General features: G+C 41.1%; 1 protein-coding gene across 1 annotated transcript in view; it reads right to left on the bottom strand.

The window, feature by feature from the left end:
- naf1 (nuclear assembly factor 1 homolog (S. cerevisiae)) overlaps positions 1-10,420 on the bottom strand; it is a 69,734-nt gene extending 59,314 nt beyond the window's left edge. The window contains 1 exon segment of the mRNA XM_037254796.1: positions 10,309-10,420. The gene's annotated coding sequence lies outside the window, so the exon portion shown is untranslated.
- Positions 10,421-12,210: the final 1,790 nt, after the last annotated feature.

The following is a 12,210-nucleotide window of genomic DNA, read 5'->3' as shown; positions in this document are numbered from 1 at the left end:
TAAAATATGGTAAGACAAGACAACAATACAGAGTGTACAACATTCTTTGCTCCAGAATATGCTTTGCACTGCACAATACTGCAATACTCCTTGCTACTTTGGTTCTATCGTATCTTATATGAGGTTTCCAACAGAATCTATTGTCTAATATTATTCCTAAAAATTTGATCTCATAAACTTGTTCAATATTGACATTATCTATTGTTACTTGAACCTGTGTATCTATTTTACAGTTTCCAAATACCATCAGTTTTGTTTTGTCTACATTCAATGATAATTTATTAATGTCAAACCATATTTTTAGTTTGGGTGATTCAGTTGTAATAGTCTCCAATAGTTTCTTTAAGTTATTTCCAGAACAGAAGATGTTGGTGTCGTCCGCAAAAACAATACATTTAAAGATAGTTGACACCTTACAAATATCATTTATGTACAAAATAAATAATATGGGGCCCAGCACTGACCCCTGAGGGACTCCACAGGTAATGTCTAGGCATGATGATATATGATTACCCATCTTAACAAACTATTGTTTATTAGTAATGTAACTTTTTAACCAGCTCAATGGTACACCTCTCATCCCATATCTATCCAGTTTATACAATATGTTATGGTCAATGGTATCAAAAGCTTTTTTCAAATCAATAATTACTCCTACCGCATATTCCTTATTGTCAATACAGTTAGTTATTTCTTCCGTCAAATCCATTAGTGCCATAGTTGTTGATCTATTTGTTCTAAATCCATATTGACTGTCAGTTAACAAGTTGCGTATCTTAGTGAAGCTATCCAGTCTCATAATGAAAAGCTTCTCCAAGATTTGAGAGAATTTACATAATAGAGAAACAGATCTATAATTTGTAAAGAGATGTTTATCTCCTGTTGTATCCAGTGGGATAACCTTCGCCGTTTTCATTTTGCTTGGGAAGGTGCCTGTTTTAAAGGACAAATTACAGATGTATGTCAGAGGATTTACCACTCCATCAACAACTTCCTTAATTAAGGCCATATCAACATCATTCCCATCTGTAGATGTTTTATTTTTGCATGATTTTATAATATCTAAAACTTCTTTCTCATCAACCGCTCTCAAGAACATTGAACTTGGATTAATTTCAATACCATCGCCTACTGCTCTCGCCTGCTCTAATCGACGGGTCACTGATACCCTCAGCCAATTTTGGTCCTACATTCACAAAAAATGCATTCAAATCATTGACCGCATCTTCCATATTGTTTATGGTCTTGTCATTATCCATGAAGTGTTCAGGATACTTTGTGTTAGCAGCTCCTTTCCAGATAATACTGTTTAAAACCTCCCATATCCTTTTACTATTGTTTCTATTTTTCTCTATTAACTTGCTGTAGTATACCTTCTTGCACCTCATAATTTGCGTCAGCTTATTTTTATATCTTTTGGACTTAATTTCTGTCTCTAAAATTCTATGCTTTATAAATTCTCGATACATAGACTTTTCTTTTTACTGGCATTTTGTAGACCTTTTGTGATCCATGCGGACTCTGTATACTTATGCTTCCTATTGCACTGCTTTAGTGGGCAGTTTTTATCATACAATGACATAAATCTTTCTAGGAATATATCATATGCTATGTCTACATTACACTCATACGCACAATTCCAGTCTTCCGTCAATAGATCTGCTCTGAAAGCACTCAGGGATTCTGATGTTCTTCTCACCCTCCTGTAAACGTTACTTCCATGCTTTACATTATTACAATCACAGTCATAAACCACAAAAACAGGCAAATGGTCACTTATATCATTCAGCAATAACCCACTAATGATGTTGTTTTCCATGCTATTTGTGAATACGTTATCAATGAGCGTGGCACAATGTGATGTTACTCTGCTTGGCGATCATGGGAAAGAGACTCATACTAAACAATGTATCATAGAACTCGTCAGTCTGTTTATGTTTGTTGGGATTCAGAAGATCTATATTGAGATCACCACAGATGAAGTTCAGTTTCTGATTTGTATTAGCAAATAATCCCTCCATAATGTCCTTAAAAATGTCAATGCTGAGCCAGGAGCTCGATAAACACAACTAACAATTACATTTCTTTTTTTACCCATGTCGATTTCGGTGGGAATACATTCCATTACATCAGCAATAGTTAGTCATATTTTCGATCACCTTGAAGTTGAGATTCTGGTCTACAAACAAGGCCACTCCCCCTCCCTTTTTTTCCATCCTACTCTTGTACTTGAGTTCATAACATTTTAACTCAAAATCTGCACCCTTCTCGGAGTTAATCCAAGTCTCAGAAATAGCTACAATATTGAATTGCTTCTTAAAATTCAAGGCAAGTCGCGTCATAGGAGCTTTCAGACTCGTGCATCTATCAATATGGGAGCCGTATTGAAAACTGCAGCCAGATGCGACGAGCCAATGCGGGATTTATACTTTATCTCCCTCAAATGTAACCACTTCACCGTGCTTCCGCCAGACAGCGAAGCGACAAACGCAAAGTAAGCTAACCTCCTGGACTAGCACGTTCCAAACATGGGTCCGAAGAAGGCATCAACGGCTCCCCTCTCTTCGGTGGAGGAGGTCGATGATATTAAAAAGGCGTTGGACTTCCTCACTGAAGAAGTCTCGGCTGTCAGGCTGGAGCAGAAAGCTATCCTTAATCTGGTTGAGGAGGTTAAAGCTCTCCGCATCCAGAATGAGGAAAATGAAAAGAGAATCACCTTGCAATAACGGAAACATGGATCAACACAGTAAAAGGGGCGGACTTTGAGCTGGAGGGATATGACTTTATACACATAGATCGACAAAACAAAGGTGAAGGAGGAGTTGCGATCTATGTGGAAAAGACATTAAACGTCAGGGTGATACAGGATATGTCAATGGTAGTTAACAACATATTGGAATGCATAACAATTGAAATACTCAAAGAAAAAAAGAAAAATGTAATCATTAGCTGCATATATCGGACACCAGGTTCTAGCATTGAACTGTTCACAGAATGGATGGAGGAGGTGTTTTCAAAAATCAGTTGCAAAACAATTTTCATCTGTGGAGACTTCAACATTGATTTACTCCAGGGGTGGCCAACCAGTCAGAGACTAAGAGCCACATTTTTTACTGTGTCATCGCAAAGAGCCACATCATACACATGAGCACACCTGAACACCCCCCCCCCCCCCACACACACACGCACACAAACATGCACGCACGTGCACACGCACGCACACACACACACACACGCACACACACCCCTCTGCTCAGCCAAATTTATTGTGTGACATTATTATGTCAGGCACCAACATGATAATGACAAATTGACTCCTACAGTACTAAAACCACAGACCAAAGACCACATTTTCAACAATGAGCATTGTGTGCATTGTCTCACACAGACAAACTCTCAGTTCAACAAATTCCACAAACAAAAACATAATAAGTTTTTTCACTTACTATGTGTGGCGGGACAGACCATTCGTTTGAGTTCGTCGTTTTCAGGAGACAAGATTTCAATAACGTCACTGAGGCATATTTTAACGAACTCCACTTCATTGTATGGCTTTTTAGCCCGTGCAATGTTCCAAGCCAGTTGAAACAATGCAAGTGTGACAGTCTCTGAGTGCTTCGTAATTTTTTTGAAAAACTGTACCTATTTTTCTGCCTGACTTTTCAAAGTCTCCAAACTTGTGCTTGCGAAATTCAGTCCCTTTTGCAAAGTCCTTATCGATATTGGCATGAAGTGAGCTGAAGTGGCGCTGACCATTTGAAGCTTTTAAATGCGCCAATGACGTCCGACATATCAGGCAGAATGGCTTGCCATAGCGTTCAACAAAAAACAATTTTAACTCTGTTAAAAACGTCCTGTGTTCATCGTCATATATTCGTTTAGCTGTGCATTTTTTCCTTGCCATTTTGGCAAGCGTCTTGTCAGCCTTTCTGGACCTAATGGGCCCCCGTAGTCACAGTCGCCATTCATAAAAAAAGCGGGCAAAACCAATTCACCTCACGCGCATGCGCGTTTGACCAAAATACCATATTGAACTCAAGCGAAGCAAATACGCACGAAAAATAAACACAAATGTTGATATGAACGTAAAAGAGCCGCATGAAACTAGCCAAAGAGCCGCATGCGGCTCACGAGCCGCGGGTTGGCCACCGCTGATTTACTCAATCCAAACAAGCACAAAATGACCGAAGAGTTTGTTAACACAATATATAGCATGAACTTGTATCCAAAAATCACTAGACCAACCAGAATAACTTCTCACCGTGCCACTCTTATTGATAATATATTCACAAATGACATTATAAACAGCACAATAAGTGGCTTATTAGTCAGCGACATCAGTGACCATTTGCCAGTTTTTATGGTTTTTGATGACAACTATAAAATTACTCAACCGGCCAAAAAACAGGAATACAGAAGAATTAAAACAGAAGAAACAATAAACGCATTTAAAAATGGTTTAATGTCACAAAACTGGGATACTATATACAATGAAAATAACATTAACTGTGCATATGAGGAATTCTTAAAAATTTTCAAAAGGTTATATGATAAATACTGTCCTGTAAAAGTAAATAATGGGAAACTAAAGTATGTAGATCATCCCTGGATCACGAAGGGCTTACAAAATGCCTGTAAAAAGAAAAATACACTTGACAGAGAATTTATAAGACTGAGAACTAAAGAGTCAGAAAATAAATACAAACAATATAAGAATGAACTAACTAATATTAAAAGAGCTGCTAGAAAAGAATACTATAATAAAATATTAAATAATAAAAATAACACCAAAGAAATATGGAATATAATGAATACTGTAATAAAAAATGGCTAAAAAATTAATTATCCTAAATATTTTATTATCAATAACACTGAGAAGCATGATATGCAAGAAGTGGCTAATAACTTTAATAAATTCTTTGTAAGTGTGGGACCTGTTCTGGCCAAACAAATCCCAGATTCAGTAACATCTGAGGAGCAGTGTAATAGTTTAATAGACAGGAATCTGAGCTCAACCTTACCTTTGTATAAAACTGGGAACAAACACCACTTCACAAACTACAGACCTGTATCATTACTATCACAATTTTCTAAAATACTGGAAAAACCTTTCAATAACCGACTGGACAAATTTATAGATAAATATAAATTACTCACTGAAAGTCAATATGGATTTAGATCCAACAGAGCAACATCACTGGCACTAATTGACTCAGTGGAGGAAATTACTAACGCAATAGACCTAAAACAATATACAGTGGGGATATTCATAGATCTAAGAAAGGCATTTGACACAATAAATCATGAAATATTATTCAATAAATTACATCGGTATGGCATCAGGGGGGAACCATTAGAGTGGATCAAGAGCTATTTAACAAAAAGGAAGCAGTTTGTGAAGTTGGGTGACACTTGTTCAACGTGTTTGGACATTACTTGTGGCGTCCCTCAGGGGTCAGTGTTGGGCCCTAAACTTTTTATATTATGTATAAATGATACATATATGCAAGGTATCACATATTTTGAAGATGGTTTTGTTTGCAGAAATATATTTTGTTCTGGTAGTGATTTACACACCTTAACAAGACTAATAAATAATGAATAAAGCAAATTAAAGGTATGGTTGGACAGCAATAAATTATCCTTAAACCTAAGCAAAACAAGAGTAATACATTTTGGTAATCACAGAACTAATTTGAAACTAGAGATAAAGCTGGATGGGGTTAGTATTGAAAGAGTGAATGAGATTAAATTTTTAGGGGTGACAATAGATGATCAGTTGGAAATCACAAGTTAAACATGTACAAACTAAAATCTCAAGATGCATCGCAGTATTAAATAGAGCAAAACAGGCTCTGGATCATAAATCACTCCGCATCCTTTATAATACACTAGTTCTTCCATATTTCATGTACTGTATAGAAATCTGGGGTAATAATTACATAAGCACAATATATCCACTTATTATTTTACAAAGAAAAGCAATACGGATCATTCATGGGGCAGGATACAGGGATCACACAAATTCATTATTCTTAGAGTCAAAACTCATCAAACTCAAAGATATAGTGGAATTCCGGACAGCACAAATACTTTACAAAGCAAAAAATAATCTGTTGCCAACTAATATTCAGAATCTTTTCACTGGAACGGAGGGGGGTTATAATTTAAGGGGGACATTTAATTACAGGATAAGGAAGGCACGCACAACAAAAAAAACATTCTGTATTTCAATTTGTGGAGTTTAGCTATGGAATACTTTGTAAGGGACGCTCAGGGAATGTTCAAACATCTATCAGTTTAAAAAAAGATATAAAGAAGAAATTATTTTTACAAGGTACAGAAATGAGGGTGTATGAGTATCATGGGGTGCTTAGTATTTATTGATTTACGTTTCTTTGTTGGTTTTGTTTGTCTGTTTTTTGTTTTTATTTTGTTTATTTTTATCATTCAGGTATCTTTGTGTTGTATTTGAGGTATGTATGTATGTTAAATGTTTGTGTGTGAGATATATGTATGTATTAATATTGTGTAGGTATATGTTTAGTGTCCAGCGATCAGCAGGTGGAAGATAATTTAGTAATTTAGTATTTTGTTGGGATAACTGAGGCAAAATGATTTATGGCTGGGTATTTAGGGATTATTAAAAGGGGGTGGGATTAAATAAATTATACTTCTTCCCACTCCTCTTCAGGCATGTGAATATGATTCATGGTTTCTTTGTGGTTATATCTTCATTGCTACTCTTTTAGTTTGTGTGTATTAATGTGTGCATATGTATGTGTATATGTATATATATATATATATATATGTATGTATGTGTGTGTATATGCATGTATTTTGTCTTGTCTTTTCATTTGTGTACAGTAATCTTTTTTTTTTCCACGTTTGAAATAAACGAAACGAAACGAAAATGGTATAAGTACTCTTTAATATGTTGAAAGTTGGCGTAAAGGCTTCTGCTATTAAAATGGATAATTGACAGTCCTTGATTTACATTGATTTTGGCATTAAATTGGTCATCTGTATAATAACCACAATTGCTATTTTCATTCTCAGCATTTTCTTTTGTTTTAACAGTGCCGTTTTATGTCTTGGTTTTGCAAATCTCAATATTACAGCAGGTTTGGCGCTCGTCCTTCTCTGCGGGAGTGGGTGACAGGCCTCTATGCTACGCCCGTCCAGTTCTATGCCCTTGGACAGGAAAAAGGCTGTCACCTGTTGCTCCGCGCTGGTTGAGTCGGCCTGGTTGGTCTCATTGAAACCCACCACCGCCAGGGCAAATGACCGGGGTTTAATCTCAAGTCCAGTGACGATTATGCCGTTCATTCTTGTGTACTGCTCGAGGTCCGACACTCAATTTTCCAAATGTGCAATTGTTTTCTCCTTCTCATTGAGTTGTAGTCGTAGCGTTTTAACTTCTTCAAGCAAGTTGAGAATTGTTTTCTGCTCCAGTCTGACGGCCTCCATCTCCACAGTCAGAAAATCGAGCGCTTCCTTAAGCTCTTTTTCCACTTTCGTTGGCATGGTAAAAAGGTGGTAAAAAGAGTGTCCAACAGAGTTTCAACACTGGCTCAGAGGCGCCGTGATGGCAGCGCGTCCCGGCTAGGCAGAAAATACTGCTCCAAGCGTATTTTCCTTTCACTCTTGAGATCCTTGGTTTTGTTAATTCCACTCCACGTTCATTTCTTTCACTCTTGAAATCTGCTGCGTGGCGAGCGCTAGTGGCGTGGTGAGCGCTAGCTGCGTGGCGAGCGCTAGCTGCGTGGCGAGCGCTAGCTGCGTGGCGAGCGTTAGCAGCGTGGCGAGCGTTAGCTGCGTGGCGAGCGTTAGCTGCGTGGCGAGCGTTAGCTGCGTGGCGAGCGTTAGCTGCGTGGCGAGCGTTAGCTGCGTGACGAGCGTTAGCTGCATCCACATAGACCACAACTGAATGAGTAAAATGTAAAACAGAGGAATTTATTAAAGAATTTAAGTTATCTATGAAGAAGAGGAGGTGGCTCGGTGGAGCACTGGTTAGCACGTCCGCCTCGCAGTTAGGAGGGTGCCAATTCGATTCCACCTCCAACCCTCCCTGTGTGGAGTTTGGATGTTCTCCCCGTTACCGCGTGGGTTTTCTCTGGGCACTCCGGTTTCCTCCTACATCCCAAAAACATGCTTGGAAGACCAATTGAGCACTCCAAATTGCCCCTAGGTGTGAGTGCAAGTGCGGTTGTTCGTCTCTGTGCCCTGCGATCGTCTGGCAACCGGTTCAGGGTGTCCCTCGACTACTGCCCGATGACTGCTGGGATAGGCTTCAGCACACCCGCGACCCCCGTGGGGACAAGCGGAATAGAAAATGGATGGATGGATGAAGAAGAAGTGTTCTTAAAATGTTTTTAAACTTTTTGAAGTATTTAAAAAATAATAGAAAAGTGAGCCATTTAATAATGACTGTTAAACAACTGTTTATATACTTTACAGCTATAACATTTGCTGCTTGTCAAATTGAAAAAGCATGATAATATTTAAGTTTGGTTGAATTATATTTTTTGCATTTTCTTGGACAATGGAACTCATATCGGTACTCATTGTCAGCGAGTACTGTCATCAAAGTACAGTGGAGCCTCGGCTTTCGAACGTCCCGGTTCTCGAACAAATCGGTATTCAAACAAAAAATTCGAGATTTTTTTGCTTCGGCTGTCGGACGAAATTCAGTTGCCGAACCTCGCGAGATGAGCCGAGAGGACCCGCATGCCAAGTGACTCCGTTCGTTATTACATTCTCGTTACTCTAAGGATTGCATCACCTCTAATCATGCCTCCAAAGGAAGCAAGTGGGAGCAGTAAAGCCATCCTAAAACACAAAGTCGCTCCTAAAGCAATGCGACAGTGAGCACCCAGCGCGCTGCGGTTGGGCCATCGGACCAAATTAAGCTCCCTGCGCACTGAGGTCCATTTAAATTTTGGAAAATACATCAGGACTTTAAAAATATTTTCTAAATTTTAGCGACCGCTCTGTCACAATAATGCGACCAGCGCGGTGCAGTTGCGTGGTCGGCGGCGCGCTACGGTTGCGCGTTCGGCAGTGCGCTGCAGTTGCGCGATCGGACAAAATTAAGCTCCCTGCGCACTGAGGTCCACTTACATTTTGGAAAGTACATCAGAACTTTAAAAATATTTTCAGAATTTCAGCGGCGGCTCTGTCACAATTATGCAACCAGCGCGGTGCAGTTGCGCGGTCGGCGACACGCTACGGCTGCGCGTTCGGCGGTGCGCTGCAGTTACGCAATCGGACAAAAATGCGCAAATGAAAAAATGCTTAAAAAAAGGCATTTATTTATTGGAACGGATTAAACTTTTTTCCATTATTTGTAATGGGAAAACATGATCCGGAATTCAAACAATTCACTTCTCGAACAGCTTTCCGGAACGGATTGTGGTCGAAAACCGAGGCTCCACTGTACTTGTTTCGGTTTTTAAAAAAGTGGTCTCAGTCCATCCCTAGTGTTTGAAGTACAACTTGTTTTACTTTATTTTAATTGGCCAGGTCAACCCTTCGACAACCTCATGCCCTGGACTGATATGCACATGCTTTTACAAGTGGTGTAGACCTGCTTACAATTCAGTGTTTTCTAATATCTATCTCATTAAATCTTTTGGGGACATTAACAAGAAACAGATTATGTCTTGCTTTTTACAATATTTGTGCCATTTTAAAATCTGCAAAATCGTGAAACGTTAATATCTCCAACTTTAGAAGTTTATTTGTGTGTTCAAGGTAACATGAATCACTTATTTTAATTTTTATTTTTGCATAGTACACAGTGGTTGTAAAAAAAAAAAAAAAAAGACTAATGCAGTGCATAGAGTCTATGCACTGCATTGGTCTTTTTTTTGTGTGTTGGCGAGTGACCTACCCGCGGCTCGCGAGCCGCATGCGGCTCTTTGCCGGGTTTCATGCGGCTCCTTTACGTTCGGGCTCGCGAGCCGCATGCGGCTCTTTGCCGTGTTTCATGCGGCTCCTTTACGTTCGCTTCGCTCCGGGGGGGCGCTACGGGGGGGTAAGTCAAACGCTACCATTATGCGACTTGCAACGTGATCGTTTGACCACTGTGTAGTTACAAGAGGGAAACTATTCAGTCTTCAATGATGTTATCACAATTGGTGAAAGTATAATCGAGAGTAAAATGTGGGCACCTCTCAGTCTGTACGCTATACTTTTTCTTTTTAACTTTTACACGAGTGCAGGTACTTTTCTTTTTCTATAGGTCTTTACGAATTGTATACATTTTTCTAAAACAATAACAACAACGACAATAAAATGCTTTACCTGTTATTCTATATGCTGCAGCAGAGCTGTACATTACGTCCTCGCTTGAAAAATATTTTCATGTCTTCTTCTACTACGACTTCTTCTTCGACGTTTATTGACATAGATATCTAATGGGACACTAGATAGCTCGAGGCTGGGTCTGCAGCGTCGTCACGAGTCGGCCATCTTACAACAGCTCAGTGCGCTGTGCCGTCGTTGAATGATTTACTCTTAACCCGCTCAATTTTGGACACATTTTCGAACGGAGTAGTTTATCACAAACCTTATTAACGTGGCTATAATTCAGGCGCAATACTGAAATCGCAGAATATCTGTCTGAAAAAAGTGGCATAGTTGTTTGTGTCATTTTTGCTAACAGTTGTTGTGCTCGATTTGGTTCCCCCGTGAGATTTTGTTCCCCCTGCCGCGGGAGCGCGCACGCCTTGTTTGGAAAGCGAAAAACCGATGCCGTACGGTCGTACTTGAAGTGCTTTGAGCGGCTTGTCTTGGAGCACATCCGGTCAGTTCTCCCCCCCACCATTGACCCCTTCCAGTTTGCGTACCGAGCCAAGCGGTCCTCTGAGGATGCCATCTGCTCTGCCCTCCACTCGGCCCTCACCCACCTGGAGGGGAGGGACTCGTATGTGAGGTTGCTGTTTGTGGACTTCAGTTCTGCCTTCAACACCATTGTGCCGCAGCGTCTCATCAGCAAACTTGACAAGCTGGGCCTCAGTACCTGCCTCTGCAACTGGCTACTGGACTTCCTCTGTCAGAGGCCACAGGTGGTACGTGTTGGCAACAAGATCTCCGCCAGCATCACGCTGAGCACAGGGGCCCCCCAAGGCTGCGTGCTCAGTCCGCTGCTCTTCACCCTCCTGACGCATGACTGCGCTGCCACCTGCAGCGGCAACCGCATAGTGAAGTTTGCTGACGACACGACTCTGGTGGGTCTCATCACCAAGGGAGACGAGACTCAATACAGGCTGGAGGTTGACCTTCTGACCGCGTGGTGCAGGGACAACAACCTCCTGCTGAACGTCGACAAGACCAAGGAGATTGTTGTTGACTTCCGGAAGGGTCACGCCCAACACCTGCCGCTGACCATCGACGGTGCTGTGGTGGAGAGGGTGAGCAGCGCCAGGTTCCTGGGGGTGCACATCAGTGAGGATCTCTCCTGGTCCACCAACACCGCATCGCTGGCGAAGAAGGCCCAGCGCCGCCTGTACTTCCTTCGGAAACTCAGGCGAGCGGGGGCTCCTCCGGCCGTCATGACTACTTTTTACCGCGGCACCATTGAGAGCGTCCTCTCCAGCTGTATTGCTGTCTGGGGTGGCAGCTGCACTGACCACGACTTGAAGGCCCTGCAGCGCATAGTGAAAACGGCTAGTAAGACTATTGGTGCTTCTCTCCCCTCCTTGAAGGACATTTACACCTCCCATCTCACCCGCAAGGCGACCAAGATTGTGAGTGATGTGAGTCACCCCGCTCACTCTTTGTTTGAACTTCTGCCCTCTGGGAGGCGGTACAGGAGCCTGCGCTCCCGCACCACCAGACTTTCCAACAGCTTCGTACTCCAGGCTGTTAGGATCCTGAACTCGCTCCCCCTTTCAGCGTAGCGTCCTGTTCTTGCTGTCTGCTGTATGCACACTGGCTCGGTTTTGCCCCTCTTATTTAATGGGTTATTGGTCTGTTATTTATTCATCGCTCATTTTATTTTATTTATTATTTATTATTTATGGTTTGTGCCTTCTTGTTTTTGTTTTGTGTCGCCTACTTGTATGTCTCGTCACCGTGGGATGGAGGAAACGGAATTTCGGTTTCTTTGTGTGTCTTGACATATGAAGGGATTGACAATAAAGCTGACTTTGACTTGACTTTGACTTTGACTTGACCATCGATGGTGCTGTGGTGGAGAGGGTG

This window comes from Syngnathus acus, chromosome 1 (genome assembly GCF_901709675.1).
Source record: "Syngnathus acus chromosome 1, fSynAcu1.2, whole genome shotgun sequence".
Taxonomy (NCBI): domain Eukaryota; kingdom Metazoa; phylum Chordata; class Actinopteri; order Syngnathiformes; family Syngnathidae; genus Syngnathus; species Syngnathus acus.
The sequence above is the reverse complement of the archived record's forward strand: the minus strand, read 5'-3'. Positions and strand labels throughout refer to the sequence as shown.